We start from the raw sequence: 14,709 nt of genomic DNA, 5'->3' as shown, positions 1-14,709 counted from the left end.
TTCTCATTCCTTCAGGGTTGGCGCTGCAACTTTGGCGGTGGGGGCCGATCTCGCCTCCAACACTGTGAAAGGCATAGGTCGCTGGACCTCTGAGTGCTATAAGCGATATGTAAGGCCTGAACTGTTGTGAAAACATATGTGTGCAGTGTCTAACGGCTCCATCTCTCTCCTTTCTGATTAGTATGCCCGCTTCCGTGGTATGGGTACTCGGGCACTCTTTTTTGCGTCGCGTGGCGGTGCGCTTGCAGCGAAGAGAGGTGGTGAAACCGGCCGCATTGGGCGAGACCGAATTCGTATGGCATGGCGTTGGAGGAATGCGTATCCGACACTTGAGGCGGATCGTCGAGGAGCTCAGGGCACGAGAGCACAAATCGCCTCATTGGATTATCTTGCATTTGGGAGGCAACGACATGGTCGACAGAGGGCGCTTGGCTGTCAAGGAGGCCCTACTGGCAGAGTTTGCCTGGTTGGGGCATGAGTTTCCATCAACGAAAATTGTCTGGTCAGGCATGATATCACGCAGGGCATGGTGCCCAGGAGTGCGTCCTAGGTCTTTGAACGTCGCAGTGAGGCGATTGAACGGCGAACTAGCAAGGTTGTGCTCATTGAAGGGCCGCTTGCGCTACCTCCAGCACCGGATGATTTCCGGAGAAGTGATGTACCACCAGGATGGTGTACATTTTTTTCGGACTTTGGAACTGATACTTTTATCCGAGAACTTTGGTCATTTATTCTGAACGCAGGTGGGGAGGGTGTCAGACCTGTGGGCCTTGGCCACCCTTGTGGCGGAGAAGAGACCTGCGATCAGTAACCAGTGGCTAAACAAAATGGATGGGAGCCCGCCTGCCGGGCTCCATAGGCCAGCTCTGAGGGGGGATATGGCAAGCTCTCCACTGGGAGGAAGTGACCACCGGCTGGGGAGGCTAGGGCGAGAGATTTCGAGCCTCCCGGGCGACCCTGGGCAGCCTGGTGGTCGAGAGGTGGGCCCCGGTAATGGCGTACAAGGATCGAAGGGCGGGACCCACCACTCTAAGGGGCAGGTGCACGGCACTTGGCGTAGGGTACCCAGTTGCGAGATGCGAACCAGATGGTGTTCCTCCCTTAGGGTTGGGAAGGTGATGGAGCATGATATGCTAATAAATGTAGTTATGAATGTAACTTGTAAATATTAGATATGCATGTTATTTGCTTGTCATGTTTATACAATGTTGTGAATAAACATGGCCTTTTTAACCCCACCTGAATCTCTTGGTGATTTCAAAATGTGGGGATCTTGCATGTCTAGGATAGTGGGCGGCGGGGGAATATCTAGAGGGTACGGGTCCTATGAGCCACCTTGAGTAGTCTAATTGCTATACTGTATGTTTCCATATGACGTTACGCAGTTCTTTGTTATGTTAGGTTGTGTTATGTTATTTTGCACTATCCTATGCTATTATGTAAGCGTGTGCCTTTTGTATGTTATGGAGTGCTATGCTGTATTATGCTAGGTAATGTTATGTTACCTTGCGCTGCGCAGTGCTCTGCTGTGTAATGTTCTGGTGTGTTATAGTGATAGTGTCACTAAACTGAATATTAAATACCTGAGCTCTCCTCTTTTTAATTGATTGATACTTTATTCGATATTGTCATATCATATAAGTACATTAATCATAAAAAACATTAGCATTAAAATACATTACATTATGCTCATGATAAAAACCTGAATACATTAAAACATGAGACAGCTCAAAAATACATGACAATATAAGTATCAGACACTTAAAATAAGTTATAGTTAACAATCATAATCATACAGCCTTAGAAGGAATAAGTTTAAGCATTCTTATACGGGTTATCCAAGCACTTGAGAGGTACTTTGCCACACCACAAACCATGAAAAGTGAAAGCGTATTGGTTGTAATAATACGTAGAGCAACCCGAAAGTCTCTGGTTCCAAGCTCCCTACAAACCGGTTTAAGCCATCTCAGCCTTGCTCGCTTGTAGCTTTTGCAGCCAAACATAAAGTGAGCAAGGGATTCTATTTTACACAAACAGCATGGACATCCACCATTCAATGACCTTGAGGCTTTCCAACCTTTGGTAAAATGATTCAGAGGCAGGGTTCCATATCTCATCTTTAGGAAAATTACTCTGTCTCTGGGCGTTTTCATCACGTCAAGAAAGGGTTCCAGCCTTCTTGTTGGTTTATGTTCCAAAAATTGCATAGTTAATATTCCCCTACTTGGGTTCCTCTGTTCAAGGGCCTCCACCCACTCTCAGTAAATTTTCTTTATTACTTGCTTTGGGGGTGGTGCCTGGGAAATCCAAAATTCAGTCAAACCTAGCTTTGTGATCATCTCTTTGAGTTTATTTAGCCAGCGTATTTTACCACCCGAGTTCAATGCAATCAGCTCGTCCAGCACTAGAGCATAATGTGCCAGCTCTGAGGTCCTCCTTAAGCGAACCCAAAACAACAGTGGGCGCAAGTGAAGTACATCTGAAATTGGACGTTTGCCCATATCCAAATACAATGGTGTCAATGGGGTGGAGACAGGTAAGGCAGCCAGCTCCCTAATAAATTTGTTCTCTGCCTTTACCAATAGCTCAACATTTTTACCTCCCCATAATTCTGCCCCGTAGGAGTCTGAGGGCATCGCCCTATCTTCATATACAGCTAGAGCGGGGCCAATCGGTCTACTTACTGATAACGCTGGCTCCTTAGTATAGCACCCGACACTCTCCTGAGATTTATATGCATCTTAGCTATATGAGAATCCCACCTCATTTTGCTGTTTATCCTTATACCCAGGTAGTCGAATTCCTCCACCACCTCAAGAGAACTACCATTAAGGGTGAACTGGGGAATCTTTCCATTTTTGGGGGGGTAAAACCATTAGCTTAGTTTTGGTCGTATTAATGGTGAGACCACGCTCATCACAGAATAGATTGAATTTATCTAAAAGTTTTTGCAGGCCCACCGGGGTTTTAGCCAACAGAAGGGTGTCGTCTGCAAACAGGAGAGTTGGTGTTTTTTCTCCTGCCAGGACCGGGCCATCCGCACTGTTTTCCCTCAACCACTCCACCACCCCGTTAACAAAGAGGGAGAGCAGTGTCTGCGCCATCACACAGCCCTGGCATACCCCCCTATTCACGGCCACCCTCCTCGTTAGCTGCCCTTGGCTCCCCCATCTAATCCTGGCGTAACTATCCTCGTGGAGCTTAACTATCAATTCCAGGAGGTATCCTGGGAAGCCCATATCCAGTAACACCCTCCAGAGCTTTTCACGAGGTACCAAATCAAAGGCGCTTTTTAAATCAACAAAAGCCAGGTAGAGTTTTCCCTTTCTAACGCTAACGGTTTTCCAGTAAATTGCCCAAAACCTGAAAACCTGGTCCATAGTCCCCACATTTTTGCAAAAACCTGCTTGAAAGTGGGAGAGTATACAACCCTCCTCTACCCATCTATCTATTCTATTCACAACCACCCGTCCAACTACTTTTTGCATTGCATCGATTAAACTAATCGGTCTATAGTTGGGGGGGTCTTCCTCGTCACCTTTCTTGTGGATTGTGACCACTTCTGCCCCCTTCTGGGAGTCAGGTACGGGATAACCAGCAAGAATTAGATTTATTAGTGGGGCAATAAGATTGGACCACAACTTAGGATCATGTAAAAACAGATCACCCGGTATCCCATCTTGGCCAGCCGCTTTCGCGGGGGTTATCTTCCTTATGGCTGCAGCTACCTCATGTGCTGTAAAGGGCTCATCAGTTGTAGTCCTATTATTACTGGGATATGGCTGATCCAAACCTAGTGGGGGTATATCCTTCCCACAATTATACAGGTTAGAGAAATGTGTATGCCATTGTTGTTCGTTTATATGGTTGGCTAAGGGATCATTATCTTTTCTATCTAACCTGTTTATCATTTTCCAGAATAATATAGTGTTCTTATAGGCTGCCAATACACCTCCTCCCAATCCCTCTTAGCCTCTATTATACAGCTTTTATAGTCTTTTCTTGCCAGCCGCAAAGCTACATTATCCTTCCTTTTAATTGCCCTTCCAATTTCCCTTCTTTTCTCCCTACATTGAGCCGTATACCAAGGAGTGCTAGCTTGATGAGTACCTTTCTTTCCTGGGCCTCCACCCCCCTTTATAGAGAATAGGGATCCAATGTTCTTTATCAGGGTGTTATAGGAGTCTTCAAGGCTAGAATTAGTACCCTCAATATTAGTGGCCATGTTTACATAAACCAATTCAGTGGTTAGTGATTCAACCATCCTTTTAACAGAAAGCAAGTTATCCTCTTGACCTAACATTTTATTCTATTTAAGTTTGCGATTACCATCTGACGGGATTAGTTCTTTTGTGACTAATAACAGGGTTTCTACAAAGTTCCTCTCCCTCCCCCATTTTATTCCCATGCACAGTGGATTATGGTCACTGTCTTGAGTCTGCACAACTTCCATATCTATTAAGCTCCGCCAGAAGTTGGTGTCGAGCAGAATATAATCAATACGGGAGGGGCAACTAAGTTTATTATATGTCATTGCCCCGTTTGGGTCAGATGGTGTTCTCCCATTTAGAGCTCGAAGATTGTATTCAGTTGTTAGGGCGTTCAATTGCAGGACTCTCGGGGTCCACTTTTTTACGGGTGCCAAAGTTAACAGAGGGATTGACCTCGCACAGTCATCCTCATTCACACACATAAGATCGTCTTTATCTAAGGGTTCATAAGTACAATTAAAATCACCTCCAATGACGATGCTGGATATTGGGCGAATACCTGCCAATGCGCTCCTCAAGAAGTGTTATAGTGGGGGACGTTTGGCCCCCGGGTGTCCCACAAACATAGACATTGAACAAATCAAAACTTTTCTGACCCTTAATCGAGGTATGTAATATATCATCTGTTGACCACGAACGAATGGCGATGGCCAGGTTAAGTGAAATTTTGATCCAGATATGCAGGCCCCCAGATGGCCGGCCCCGCCCAGTACTGATAGCTGGTATAAAATAAGTTGTGTATCCACATTTATGCTGAGGGGATATACTCCAGGTCTCTTGAAACAAGCAGATGTCGAATTTATCTATGAATTCGTTCCATTCTGGTTTGGACATGTTTCTTACCAGACTGGCTATATTCCAAGAGATTAACTTAATTACACCTAAGTTAGGGTTTACCTTCTTTATGTGTACTCCTATTTCTTTTTCTCCGTTATCTTGGTATTGGGATTCTTTTAGTGTCGGGGCAATCCTGAGAATATCCTCCCCAAATGGGACAATTACCACATCATTATTCTCTCTATCATATTTCCCCGGACATTCTATATTGTAATCGGTTATTTTGACTATCTTGTTACTCAGGGTCCCACCACACAGTCAATCAATCCCTTCCATCCCTTCAAACATAGAATAGCGGTTGAATGTGGGCACATTAAAACCATAGCTAAGAAATTCACGTCCACGTATTGGTGGGAGATGTGCTGGTCTTTTCAACAATGATTGTGGGTAGAAATAGGTCAGGTCTCTTGTTGTAATTCCCTCCCTTTCACTCCCATCGTACCATTCTCCAATGAATTTAGAGACTCTATGGTCTCTAAAATTTATGATAATCACATCCCCATTTTGATCCTTTGGTCTACGACCCAACCACCCAACCCTTCTCACATTCAGTATTTCCCCATTCAGGTTTGGTGGTAATGGTCTATTGTTTGCCAACCAATGTATAACCTTGTTCTTCAGAGTGTGGACATTTTCTCGCTTACCATCTTCAAGTTCTGGTACACCTGTCATAATTACTACAAATGGTGATGCCTGGGGTGGAAGGTCTGCATTACTCTTGAATACTCTAGGTGGCTTATAGTGTGAGTTACTCTTCTTTTCTTTCGAGCCACTGAATTGGTTTGTCTGCTATTTGTTATTTGTTCCGGTGCAGTTCCTCCCCCTTTTTCACTAACGACATTTGATTGTACCTTGGGTATATTGATAGCTACCTTAGGTCCCTTTTCTGTTGCTATTTCAGCTTCCTTTCCTCTTTTTTTGACTCCCTTAGGGGGCACAGTAGGAGCAGGTAGACCTCTATGGTTTTTATATGTGCTTGTGATCAGTTCCCTGGTTTGGTTAGCATTCCTCTGTATCGAGGTTTCAATCTCCCCCAGCTTTTCTGTTATAATTTGAACCCTATGTGTTAACGGGAGTATTAAGGACCTTACTAAATGTTCTATGTTTCCCAAGAGGTCTTTTGCAATATCATAAATAGACGACTGGGGGTCACTCTTGTTACTCTCTAGAGCTGTTTGGACCACCCCCTCAGTCGTTGATGGATTATAGACAATAGTTGGGGGTTTTGTGATTCTTCCTTGTCGAGACCGCCCCCCTCATTCCCTCTTTTTCGCCCGAGTTGTAGCAGGCAAATTGCTATTTTAAAATGTTTCCACTATGGGGGGAGAGAGGGCTTTCTCCTCATCAGAAGAAATTTCTAAAAAAGAGTCTGCATTTGAGCTATTAATATTACAGTCAGATAAATTGTCTAACTCCCTCAACTGTAGCGGAATACTAACATCATCTCTTTTTCAGCTTCATGTGGGCTATTAACATGTTTAATCATACCCATAGAAGAACGTTTGGAGTGCATAGGAAAGGTGGGGTCTACTACACTAGCGGGGGTCAAAGTCTGTACATCCTGGGTAATATTGTTATAGATATTGTCTCTGTTCGAATCACCAGAAACCTGATGTATGACAGGAAAAGATACAAAAGATGGAACACAGAGAGAGTCCATGGTAGTATTGTCTATCGTATTGTTCGTAATTACCGAGGTCTCAGCTATCGACAAAAGTGGTAGGGATCCAACGGGTAATGAAAGTCGTCGTTCAGTATGCTCAATAGCATTTGCCACCACTACTATAGTCTTCTGTAACATGCGGTCTATCGCTGTTAAATTAGGTAAAGTAGTCTTTGCGTCTTTCAACCTTTTGTTAGGAGGAGCAGGCATTTTAAACAACTACCTAAAGCTACCCCCAACACCGTCCAAATATCCAAGGCAGAAATTACAGGAAGAAGAATGGATAATGAATGATGAACCTTACTTGGTCGGCCTTACAGACCCGATTATAGTCTTGTGAGTGAACCAGGGGGGATGGCCCAGCCCAGCCTCCTTCGGCCTCCGAACGGCCACAAAACGCCCCCGCCGTTGTCCCAGGCTTCTCCCGGGACGCTCCCGCGCAGCGGTATGCTGATCCTATTATAAAGGGTGGGGAGAGGGCGGGGGCGTGGCCGCAGGGAGAGCTGACCAGGTGTGATAATGGTCAATGCAGGGACTCCTGGGATACGGAGTCCCTGCTGCGCAGCTCGCAGCCCTGCTGCAGTTCTTACCCCTAACGCTCCGCTCTGAGATCAAGCAACACCCTCCTCAGGCTGCGATGCGGGACCCGCGTAGCCGGTCCGGCGAGCAGTCAACACACTCAAGGAAGGCAGCAGCAATAGGGGATCCAACGGGCAACTCTTCCTTCACAAAAGATTCAAGGCTCCAAAATGTCCCACAAAGGCTAGAAACGCCGCTCCTCTTCAATACTCGTGGGTGGGGGGCGTGGCAGCAGGGAGAGCGGACCAGGTGTGATAATGGTCAATGCAGGGACTCCTGGGATACGGAGTACCTGCTGCGCAGCTCGCAGCCCTGCTGCAGTTCTTGCCCCTAACGCTCCGCTCCGAGATCAAGCAACACCCTCCTCAGGCTGCGATGCGGGACCCGGGAAGCGGGTCCGGCGAGCAGTCAACACACCCAAGGAAGGCAACAACAATAGGGGATCCAACGGGCAACTCCTCCTCCACAAACGATTCAAGGCTCCAAAATGTCCTCTTTTAGGTATTTGGGAATGCACATACTGATAAGTGGACATAGACCGCAAGGTCAAAAAGATTGTTCAGTGCATGGACAAGTCCCTCACTGGGTGGGTGTGTAATGCAAACATAGGATTATTAATGCCTATGTTTGTTTTCCATGGAATCATGGTTTTCTGCTCTGCCCTCATAGGAAAGGTGACTGTTAGGAAAATGTTATTACTCCCACGATGCCTTTGCGCCTTTCAGGGAGTGATGTGTTTACTACCCAGCACGGTGTTCCTTAAATTGACAAGATTCTGAGCAGGCTTGTTTGGGGCAGATGACGACCATGGATTCAGTTAAGTTCACTGATGCTACTTTATGAGGAAGGAGGCCTGGCTGTACAGAGCTTAGAATGATCCTATTTGGCAGCACAGATGCAGCAACTTTCTCTGCCTAGGGACAAAATCCATGAACAGGAAGTGGAGCTTATTTGGTGGGATGCTACCCTCGGATAGTCTTGGGATAGTGCACTAGGTGCGGAAATGGTCAGACCAGGGAGCCCCTCATTTAGTAGTGTTGATGTTACAGACGTGTGGCTGGTACTGTGAATATATGTGGTGTGGGTGACTCCTTTTCTGTTTGAAAATCTGGGAGGGAACCTGGATACCTTTAGAGGGAGAGAACTTTATTTCATTGAGGAGACTAGGCAGGAGCAAGGCTGGACTGGTTCTAGCGGGCATCAGGTATTTCCCCGGGAGGCTGGAAGGGTGGGGGGTGGATTTGCTGCGGGTTGGGCTGGTTTTGTTATTGGGGGCCAGTTTTCAGCAGTGCTGCAATATCGGTGCCCAGTAACAAAAGCATCAGTGCTTCACACTTGTACCCCCTCCCCCAGGGGAGGAGAGGAGGGACTGCTCCGACAAAATTGCCAAGGCTTTCTTTTTTGTTTTCCCTGGGCAGATGTTGTCGGTGCCAGGGTCACATATTTTTGTTCACCAGAATGACAGTGACAGCCGAACTCTCTTGGAATGTTTTTCTGGGCAGTGCCCCGAATCAGCCATGAGGCAGGTTATTATAACTCTCACCGCGGGGGCCCGATGGGTAATCTCCTTTTGTAGAGCAACACTGCAGGACAAACGACAAGGCTTTGTTGCAGCAGGGTTTTCACGAAATAAAACCTGCCTGAACTGAACCCTCAGTAACATGTATTAACAGTGTGTGGTGAAAACGTATGCGGAAAAGAGTCTAACATGAGGAATTTTTTTACAGTGGAAAAGAGAGCTTTACTAGAATTTTTTGACTCATTAATTTTTTGCAAAAAGTATTTGCTTTTTTCAGTCATAGTCAGTTTTTTATAGATGGCTAGGACCGCTTCGTATTCTTCTTTGAGCTTGGTGTCATAATTTGTTCTCCACTTTTTCTCAGCTCTTCTGCAGTTCTGTTTTTGTGCCTTCAGTGCTTCTGAAAACCAAGGCTGTGAGGGAGTTTTCCTTTTGAAAATCACTCTCCTTTGTGGGACTGCAACCTGAACAGCAGCATCTATCCACTCATTAAATTTCTTACAGGCTATATGGCTGTCCGAAGCAAGATCTGGGTAGGATAAACAAAGTTTATCAAAAAAAGTCTGTGAGTTGACCAGTCTGGATAGGTGGCCTTCCTAAGAGCTTCAACAGGCCTTCCCGTGTCTTCTTTAATTTCCAATGAGAAGGTGACCAACTTGTGGTCAGACCATGGGACTAAAAGAGTGCCTATTTTGCTTATGCCCTGACAGGAGGTAAAAATGCCATTCAAAGAATGGCCAGCACAGTGAGTGTCTAGAAGAACCTTTTGGTCCAGGGCAAAATTAGCCAGTGCATCCTTAAATGAGGCTACCTTGGGGTCGAAGGTTTTCTCCAGGTGTTAATTAAAATCTCCCAGAATGGTATAGTCAGGACCTGTTACACTGGATTCTAAGAAAGGACTTAGTAACTCAATCAATGGAGTTTTGGCACTGGGAGGTCTATAGATTAATAGGCCATTAAACGTATAGTTGTTAGTGATCTTGATCTGAAAGATCAGTGTTTCACAGTCCGGACTGCTACCTTTTTCTGAACTCTTGATCCTAAGCCCATCTCTAGCTATATTTGCTAATCCCCCCCCACGTTTCCCTTTTCTGTCCGCTCTACAAATGTGTATGTGTTAGATTTGGGGGTCTCTAGTTGGCACAGGTAGGTACTTGTGACAAATAGGGACCCTTGCCTCTAATCAGGGTAAGGGGGTACACTCCTAAAATAACCTCTGCTCAACCCCTTGGTAGCTTGGCACGAGCAGGCAGGCTTATCTCAGAGGCAGTGTGTAAAGCATTTGTGAACACATACAGTAATCAAGTGACAACACTACAGGTGGACACCACACAAGCTTTATGTCAAATATAAGTATATTTTATATAGACTTAACACAAGATCATAAATGACAACAATCCACAATACTGCACTTAAAATGGTAGAATTAGCTTAGTTCTCTTTAGATCTTAAAATGTGACACTTTAAGTCAATGTACCTTGAGATGCGTCACGCAGGGCAACGAAAGTGTTGCCGGAAAGTTGATACGGTAGTCCTTTACATGCAAGGACGGTGATGAGTTGAAGATTTGGTGCAAAGAAATAAAGATGGCGACATGCTTCCCGGTGATGCGGCGGCATCTGCTGTGATGTAGATTGTCTTCTTCGGCGATGCGAGATGCTTTACACAATGCGAGCCTTGACAGGCCCTGCAACAGGCTTCCAAGTGATGGGGCGGTGTCTGCTGCTGCGTCAATCCTCTCTCCTGGCGATGCAAATTGCTTCCACAATGATGTGAGCCGCAACAGGCCCTGCTGCAACGCTATTCCCGGAGAGGCGGCGGCATCTTCGGCGACGTCGATCTTTTTCTCAGGCCATGAGCCGTGACAGACCCTGCGACATGCTTCTTGGAGATGCGGCGGAGTCTGATACGACATCGATCCTCTTCTCCTGCGACAAGCTTCCTGGTGAAGCGGTGGTGTCTGCTGAGACGTCGATCCTCTTCTCCGGCAACGCGGGGTGCTTCGTGTTGTTGCTGTTCTTGAGTCGCGCTTCCAGCTCCTTGCGACACACAGGTCCTCAAAAAGACCAGCACAACTGCAGGCACTTCAAGAAAACTCTTGGGGAGCTGGTGGGTGAATTCTGTTGTCCCTGAGACCTCAGCAGGAGGCAAGCTCTGTTCCAAGCCATTGAGGATCCTTAAAAGTTGATGAAAAGTACATAAAGGTTCTCTCTCCTTTCTTTGGCAGTCAGGCAACCACTGCAGGTCAATCCCCCAAGCAGCACGTCAGTTTAGAGATTGTCTCTCCTCAGTCTCTATGGTTCCACTACTCAGCAAGGTTTCTTCTTCTTGTCCAAAAGTGATCTAAATTCTTGAGATCAGGGTCCCAATACTTATACCCCAAAATCCTTTATCCTCTGAGGGCAGAGGGACCTTTGCCTAGTCCAAACCAGTTCTGGAGCACTCTGTTTACATGACACCTTCTTTCCTTTCACAGTGCAGGGCAAAAGCATCAGACACCTCACAGGAAGTGGAGCCAGCATTGTGGAGGAAAGGCACAGCCCTGGAGCGCTCTGTTGACATGATTCCTTCTCTCCTTTCACAGTGCAGGGCAGAGACATCAGACACATCACAGGAGGTGGAGCCAGCATTGTGGAGGGAAGTCCCAGGCCTATTCAGGTCCCAGGTGCAACTCCTCCCTCCCATCTAGATGCAGATCTCTCTATTCACCACTGGGCTGCCTCAGCCTGTCTCATGGAATTCCCCAGCCCTGTCACTCAAAAACTCCAGACAAGGAATACACAACCTAGCAGAGGCAAGCTTTGGATAGTTAGACAAGAAAATACCTACTTTCTAAAAGTGGTATTTTCAAACCCAGAATGTTAAAACCAACTTTAACAAACTATGTATTTTATCATTCTGAGTTCAGGCATATTAAATTCGAATTTCTACCATGTTCCCTGAGTCAGTTAGGACTATAAGATGTAATAATGTAACTGCCCATTCTGGCCTATGGAGAACAGGTAACCTTGCAATAGTGAAAAACAAAAATGGCTGTAGTTCACTATTTGGACATGCTAAACACCAGGACATGTCCTACCTTATACTTACAATGCACCCTGTCCTTTGGCCTACCATAGGGGTGTCTGGTGTGAAGAAAAGGGAAGGTTTAGGGACTGTCTGGCAAGTGGGTGCACTTGCCAAATCGACATGGCAGTCACAGACTGAACACAGGACTTGCAATGGCAGGCCTGAGACACACTTTACAAGCTGCTTCTGTGGGTGGCACAACCAGTCCTGCAAGCCCACCAGCAGCATTTGATCTACAAGCCCTGGGCACACATGGTGCACTGTACTAGGGTCTGACAAGTAAATCAAATAACCCAATCATGGAGTCACTAATCAATAGATCAATTTAGCATAGGGAGCACTTGCACTGTGGCACTGAATAGCATTGGCACAGTGCCCAAAGCATATAACCAGCAAAAACATATCAAAAACAGAGGAAGCAATCATTAAAAATGGAAGGGAGACTCACGCCAATGATGCCAGGTCTAACAATGTAGATATTGAATAACAGAGGAGAAAGCATTCAGCCATGTGGGGCACTTTAATTGAGAACTTTGGGTTTGTACGTGTTCACAATTGCCATGATTTGATAACTATATTTTAATTAATGATTTTTTTACATAAGGCTTGCAAGGCAGCGAAAGATGGCCCTGGGCAAGACCTAAAATGTACTTGATGCATACATCGACATACATGAACCTCATATTAGCACTTACATACCTTATTCATTTTTCAACCACTGCTTAGCCTCTTTTGCAGACCAATGGTATAACTGTTTTATGGTGTCTTCGAACGTTATATTTCTAGGACGAGTTGTGAGGATCTCTAGGTACCTGATTTGCCAATGTACAGGGAGTCTCTTCTGATTTTGAAAGAGAAAAGACAACAGATGCAATGACCTGGGGCAAAGACCATGAAATTCAACTACCACTTATCAGTGGGATCAGTTTTACACATTAGTAGGATCAGTGGCGGCCGGCACGGATCGGGCGGCAAGGGAGGGTTGGTGAGGGGGTTAAAACTAAAGAAAAAAAACTTACCTGATTGTCAGGTCTCCCCTCTGTTGTCCCTTTGTCATCTCTCCGGGCCGGAACAGGAAAGCAGTAAGCACCCAGCTCCCAGGCTCCCCATAGCCAATCAAAACTCTGCACTGCAGCATTGTGATTGGTCTGAGTGCTGTGGTTCAGAGCTTAGCCAGGGAATTGGGCCCTCTGCATGTTTTCCATGCGTGCTGTAATGCAGCCGGCTTGGAGAACATGCAATGTGCACATGACTGTTTGGCTGGCCTGAGAGGGCTGGCCAAACATAAATATGCACATAAGGAGTGCAAACCACTCCCCTTGCCCTGCTCTGTAATCAGAGCATCCCGCCCCCTGCAAAGCTGCTGCAGCAAGGAAACATAAAATGCTAATAATTAATGATCATTTTATGTTTCCTTTATTTCACTGATGCAAAGCAGTTGGGCGACGCTCAGAGCCGCCACTGAGTAGGTTCAGGTTTACACAGTAATACGCAGGGCTACCGAAATTATGCGATTGTGCGTCTGCGGTGATTTTTGCATAGTTATAGATTTGCAGCATTTGCCACAATCCATCATCTGCTGTATAATCCTCATATTTTAACATTAAAAAATTTGGTTCTGGCTCAAAAGTTACTAAAAATGCAGCAAAAGCTGTTCCTGCACACTGAAAGGCCTCTTTAAACATGGACCAGTCAACTTTGTGTTGCTTATTGCTATATTTGGGTATTAAAATTGTACTATTGCCGATACCGTGTTATCAAGTTTAAAACTGACAAAAAAAATGAAGTAATACTATTAAAAAAAACATGCCACATTATGCCCAGTCCTGTCAAGTGTCACGCATCGGGCGTGACACTAGCACATTTCAGTGTGGTACTCCGCATTCCCGCACTGAAATGCATTGTCACGCATATATATGCAGGTAAACCGTTAAGTGTGGCAGCATGCTGTCCGTGAGCAGTCGCTGTTCCTGCAGCCAGCATGGGGCTCACAGCAGAGTTAAGGCTGGCTGGCGCTCACTCTCTGTCACTGGAAACCCAATCCCGCCCTCCCTCTCCCCTGGGACTCACAGGAGTCAAGACAGCCCCTGCCTATGGACAGCTATCAGCAGGCTGGATGGGCGGCAAATCCCTGAATTTCCGCGGCCGGTGGTGGCTCACGACCTGCACAGCCTGCGCTGCAAATCGGAGATTGATTAAATGAACTCTGCTCCGGTGACATATATGTGAATTTAGATCCCCACACAGATAAGGAACCTTCAATGTGACGTGTGACAGTGTTCTTTTGTCAAACAGATGAATGCGATCCATAAGACAGTGCGTGCATCCAGCCCCTTGTTGATCCGGCGCCCTGTCTGTTGTTTTTCCGGAAGGGGGGCTTGGGGGAGGGAGCCGACCGAAGGGAGGTCTCCTCCCCCGGGCGGTTTGGGAGGGCTGCGAGGGGTTATTTCCAGAAGTTGCCAGAATGTTCTAGTCTTGGGCTGGTCTAGTAGGACCAGCCAGCCCAAGTATAAATTCCTCCGTTCCCGCTAACCGCCACCATTTTAGGTTTGGTGACCTGGTGGCTAGGTGCTTTAACTTTTTGTGAGTGTATCTGTGTGTGTGCGTTTCTTTTTCATTCTTTGCCTGTATCGATATTACTTCGAGCTTAGTAATGGAAGACGCACGAGTTCTGGAGGCGATGCGCTTATTGGCTGATGCCGGTCGATTGGATTTGCTCGCGGGAGGTGGACAGGCTAGGCCTCACCGCCAGGCCTCCGCCGGTGTAGTGG

The sequence above is a fragment of the Lissotriton vulgaris genome, chromosome 4_1 (genome assembly GCF_964263255.1).
Source record: "Lissotriton vulgaris chromosome 4_1, aLisVul1.2, whole genome shotgun sequence".
Classification (NCBI taxonomy): domain Eukaryota; kingdom Metazoa; phylum Chordata; class Amphibia; order Caudata; family Salamandridae; genus Lissotriton; species Lissotriton vulgaris.
Note: the sequence above shows the minus strand (reverse complement) of the source record.